The sequence below is a fragment of the Oncorhynchus masou genome, chromosome 12, assembly GCF_036934945.1.
Source record: "Oncorhynchus masou masou isolate Uvic2021 chromosome 12, UVic_Omas_1.1, whole genome shotgun sequence".
NCBI lineage: Eukaryota > Metazoa > Chordata > Actinopteri > Salmoniformes > Salmonidae > Oncorhynchus > Oncorhynchus masou.
This window is the reverse complement of record NC_088223.1, coordinates 36,022,534-36,028,533: the sequence shown is the minus strand read 5'-3', so window position 1 is coordinate 36,028,533 and position 6,000 is coordinate 36,022,534.

The following is a 6,000-nucleotide window of genomic DNA, read 5'->3' as shown; positions in this document are numbered from 1 at the left end:
ATTATACTGTACTATACTCAACTGTGCTTTATAGATCTCTACTTTAGTGTACTCTGTGCTCTACTGTACCAGCAGCGGTCTGCCCATTAGGGGGTTTGGAGCAGCGCCCCACTTGTGATTTGCCCCAATATTATTTATTTTTATTAAAATATATATATATATTATATAATTCATGGATTGTTTTTAAATGCTCATAAACGTGTAGTAAATGTGTACATTTTACTACTTAAAAACTATATTATTCAAAACAAGCTGTTCAGTTACTTACTACTCTGTGACTGCCAGGCAGCTCTGTCTCCGTGGTTGCAGAGGCCATGCGAACATTGCTTGGATTTCTTTTCCAGCTATTTGCTGAGGGGAGAACTGCCCCAATGAAATCGCAGGATTTTATAGCATAAATTATAACCGCACAAAGTAAATGCACTCAAATGTGCATTCAATCAACCTATTCTCCTCTTCCCATTTTTTATTACATTAAAATTTACAGGAGCAATTAGGATTAAGGGCTTTGCTCAAAGGCACATTGGCAGATTTTCACCTTGTCGGCCCGGGGATTCAAACCAGCAAACCTTTCGGTTACTCGCCCAACCCTCTTAACCGCTAGTTTATCTGCTGCCCAATGAGTCTATCACGCCAGAAGGCTCACTTCTGCACGTGAGACGAGATCTGCTCAGTACAGATGACGCTAAATAAAGCAAAAAGAATCATACCAATCATGGGTGCCTGGGGCCTAATAAACCAGACACCTACATCCAACAAGAACTGAAGGACAGAGAGATACACTAGTTAGAACCTTCTCATGGCGGATCTGGTAGAACAAAAAAAAACATGGCCAATTGTTTCCCCCCATGTTGTTAATCAGGTTATACTGTAGGTGACAGGGCGAGATGGATCACAAAGCGTTATCAAGTTAATTCGCCAGCTACATTACATCATTTTGATAAACATTGAGAAATAGTTCGGTAGATTTTTTGGGGGGGGGTCAAATTAACCAGTTATCTACCCTTGATGAGCAGCTAGCTGGCCATATTTATTTATAAATCAATTTATAAATCGGGAGGTGCCGGAATAAAAAGTGAGAATGAGAGTGGTGTGAACTGGGGGGCTCTGAGGTACCGGAACGCATGAAAGCGTGTTGACATTAAGGGCAGGCCTTACGGGGCTTGGCCTGCTCTACTGTACCTCCTTGCCCGTACTAATAAGATATTGAAATATTGATAATTTATTTGACCGAGACGAGCACCGACAGAAAGATGCGTCAATCTCAGATAAAGCATCCGATCAAGCAAAACAGCGCCCCTCTGTCTCAGTATGTGTAGACCATGTATCTGATGCTGTCTGGACAAAAAGAGTATGGCATGTCATACTATTTCTGTCCAGACAGGATCAGATACATATGTTACAAACAGTGGATTCAGAAAGTATTTAGACCCCTTGACTTTTTCCACATTTTGCTACGTTACAGCCTTATTCTAAAATGTATGTATTTTTAAAGTGAAAACTGGGTTTTAGACATTTTTGCAAATGTATTAAAAATTAAAAACAGAAATATCTTATTTACATAAGAATTCAAACCCTTTGCTATGAGACTTGAAACTTAGCTCAGGTGCATCCTGTTTCCATTTATCAACCTTGAGATGTTATTACAACTTGATTGGAGTCCACCTGTGGTAAATTCAATTGATTGGGCATGATTTGGAAAGGCACACACCTGTCTATATAAGGTCCCACAGTTGACAGTGCATGCCAGAGCAAAAACCAAGCCATGAGGTCGAAGAAATTGTCCGTAAAGCTCCGAGACAGGATTGTGTCGAGTCACAGATCTGGGGAAGTGTACCAAAAAATGTGTACAGCATTAAAGGTCCAGAGAACACAGTTGCCTCAATCATTCTTAAATGGAAGAAGTTTGGAATCACTAAGACTCTTCCTAGAGCTGGCTTCCCAGCCAAACTGATCAATCGGGGGAGAATGGCCTTGGTCAGAGGGGCGACCAAGAACCCTCTGTGGAGATGGGAGAACCTTCCAGAAGGACAACCATATCTGCAGCACTCCACCAATCAGGCCTTTATGGTAGAGTGGCTCGACAGAAGCCAGTCCTCAGTAAAAGGCACATGACAGCCTGTTGGAGTTTGGCAAAAGGCACCTAAAGACTCTCAGACCATGAGAAACAAGATTCTCTGGTCTGTTGAAACCAAGATTTAACTCTTTGGCCTGAATGCCAAGCATCACGTCTGGAGGAAACCTGGTACCATTCCTACTGTGAAGCATTGTGGTAGCAGCATCATGGGAGACTGGTCAGGATCAAGGGAAAGATAAACAGAGAAAAGTACACAGAGATCCTTGATGAAAACCTGCTCCAGAGCACTCAGGACCTCAGACTGGGGCCAAGGATTCACCTTCCAACAGGACAACGACCCTAAGCACACAGCCAAGACAACTCCGGAATGGCTTTGGGACAAGTCTCTGAATGTCCTTGAGTGGCCCAGCAGGAGCCTGGACGCTCCCCATCCAACCTGACATCACTTGAGAGGATCTTTGTTTTATTTTTATTATTTTTTTTATTTTTATTTCACCTTCATTTAACCAGGTAGGCTAGTTGAGAACAAGTTCTCATTTACAACTGCAACCTGGCCAAGATAAAGCAAAGCAGTGCGACAAAAACAACAACAACAATGGAGTTACACATGAGATAAACAAATATACAGTCAATAACACAATAGAAAAATCTGTGTACAGTGTGTGCTAATGAAGTAAGGAGATAAGGCAATAAATAGGCCATAGTGGCGAAGTAATTACCGTTTAGCAATTAACACTGGAGTGATAGATGTGCAGATGACGATGTGCAAGTATAAATACTGGTGTGCAAAAGAGCAGAAAAACAAATATGGGGATGAGGCAGGTAGTTGAATGGGCTATTTACAGATGGGCTGTGTACAGCGGTAAGCTGCTCTGACAGCTGATGAATAAAGTTAGTGAGGGAGATATAAGTCTCCAACTTCAGTGATTTTTGCAATTCGTTCCAATCATTGACCAGTGAAATATACCTGCTGGAGTGCGTGCTATGGGTGGGTGCTGCTATGGTGACCAGTGAGTTGAGATAAGGCGGAGCATTACCCCGCATTTAAGAGCAGTTGGAGGCCATGGAAGGAGTGTTGTATGGCATTGAAGCTCGTTTAGAGGTTTGTTAACACAGTGTCCAAAGAAGGGCCAGATGTTTACAGAATGATGGTGTCGTCTGCGTAGAAGTGGAGGGTTGCAGAGCTGTTGGCCGGGGTTGGGATGCTTATTGAAATTCTCGATTATTGTGGATTTATCGGTGGTGACAGTGTTTCCTAACCTCAGTGCAGTGGGCAGCTGGGAGGAGGTGCTCTTATTCTCCATGGACTTTACAGTGTCCCAAAGCTTTTTGGAATTAGTGCTGTAGGATACAAATTTCTGTTTGAAAAAGCTAGCCTTTGCTATCCTAACTAATTGTGTATATTGGTTCCTGACTTCCCTGACATTTTGCATATCACTGGGACTATTTGATGCTAATGAAGTACACCACAGGATCTGCAAAGAAGAATGGGAAAAACTCCCCAAATGCAGGTGTGCCAAGCTTGTAGCATCATTCTCAAGAAGACTCGAGGCTGTAATCGCTGCCAAAAGTGCTTCAACAAAGTACTGAGTAAAGGGTCTGAATACTTATGTAAATATGATATTTCAGTCATTTAAAAAAATGTTTTTGCAGAAAAATAAAAATAAATGTGTTTTTGCTTTGTCATTGTTGGGTATTGTGTGTAGATTGATGAGGGAAAATATATAGTTAATACATTCTAGAATATTGCTGTAACGTTACAAAATGTGGAAAAGTCAAGGGGTCTGAATACTTTCCAAATGCTCTGTATACTGAGACAGTGGGGCACTGTTTGGCCTGCACGGATACTTTCTCCGGTGATGGTTTCAGCAGAGAGGAAGAGGCGAAGCGAGAGGGCTCACTCTTGCCAAAATCTGCTCAGAATACGCCCAATGCGTTTTTATGGGCATATTATGTAGACCTAAGCTTGTTGCCGGCCTTCCTGCCTGCCTTTGGGACAACGCCTCCCATTGTTTGGGCGGAGATATGAGCATCTCATCATTATATACAGATCTCTGGTTTTAGCTTCTTGCGAATTGGAAGGGAAATATCCAAATCTGAACCAATCATAGACGTCTATGTTTGGGCTAAATAAAGGCCGGTCCATCCTAATATTGAGTAGCACCCCATTTTGCACAGCCTCAGTTTGTCGGGGATGGACTCTACAAGGTGTTGAAAGTGTACCACAGGGATGCTGGCCCATGTTGACTCCAATGCTTCCCACAGTTGTGTTAAGTTGGCTGGATGTCCTTTGGGTGGTGGACCATTCTTGATACACATGGGAAGCTGCTGAGCGTGTAAAAATCCAGCAGCAGCTGTTCTTGACACACTCAAACCATTGCCTGGCTACCATACCCCGTTCAAAGGCAGTTCAATCTTTTGTCTTGCCCAGTCACCCTCTGAATGGCACACATACACAATCCATGTCTCAATTGTCATGACATGAATAAGGGATCATAGCTTTTTCTTGGATTCACCTGGTCATTTTATGTCATGGAAAGAGCAGTTGTTCCTAATGTTTGGCACACTCAGTGTAGACGTCTATGTTTGGGTCAAATCAAGGCCAGTCCAGACCAAAAATGTACGTCCGTGGATGTTGGTATCGAAGCCGGACAGGACCCAAAAAAAGATGTCCAAAATACGTCAATCGCTCCGTGCGCACTTCTGCCCTCTGGTGCCCATGCTTTACATTGAAACAGGTCAGATGTAAAGCATTCTGCAGACACGAAAATCTAGTAGTGAGCAATCCATCCCTAACAATGATTTTGTTCCTCAGAGAACCCAGGGGATCCAAGGCTTTTCTCAATGGAAGATGGTTCTTCCATTGACATTTTAAGTTAATGCGTCAACAAGTCTGCAAAGTCGCACAAAACTGTTATGGACATTTAAGTTAATGACCACTTCAAGAACAAAATCTCTGCAGAGAGAAAGAAGGCAGGGATAGAAAATGTACACCCCATCCCTCAGTACTTTGGCAGGAGTTACACATAACCAGTGTCATGCCAACACAGCCATGAGAGAGACAGAGATGAAGCTCAATAGTGGACTGTAAATGTTCATGATAATATCAGAGATGGAAACTCATTAGTAAGTTTGCTTAACACGAGTTAAAGTCCCCATGATATCATTTCCTTATTTTGTGGTCCTGACAGATGATATCATTTCAAATATATTACTGTCCCGTTTTTTTTATAATACAGTAATAAGGGTTATTTTTTTCTACTTGGGTATTTCTTTCCTTTTTAATATTTTTCTTTCTGGCACACAAGGAAAAAGATTTGTTTTTGAAATCAACTTCTGATGACAGACTATTGTGTGTGTACGGGAACGCTTCTCGTTCTCTCCCACTGTTTTACGACAGTGTCCAGTAATTATCTTATTGCTGCTGAAACAATCTCAGAGGGCTCTTCAAACTCTTTTGATCTACTCATTCACACACACACATGCAAACCTGCAAATAGATTTTCCCTCCACACACACACACACACACACACACACACACACACACACACACACACACACACACACACACACACACACACACACACACACACACACACACACACACACACACACACACACACGTTTGTGAAGCTTATTGCAAACCATTTGTACAATGACCAAGAATGGGCTGAAGTTACCCATTCAAATACACACCTATTAAATGTCTAGAGCTGCTGCAATGTGGGTGAGGGAAATATAGACCCATAACAATAACAGTGGGTCCCGGGCACAAATAGCTTTCATGTCAAGGTGGTGATAAAGTCCAACCACCCGGAACACCCTCTGCTTGTAAACACGCCAACCGGCTGGCTGAACGTGTGAGTATGTTTGTGTGTCCAGGCATGTATAGTGTGCTTGTGTTTATGCAGATGTGTGTGTCC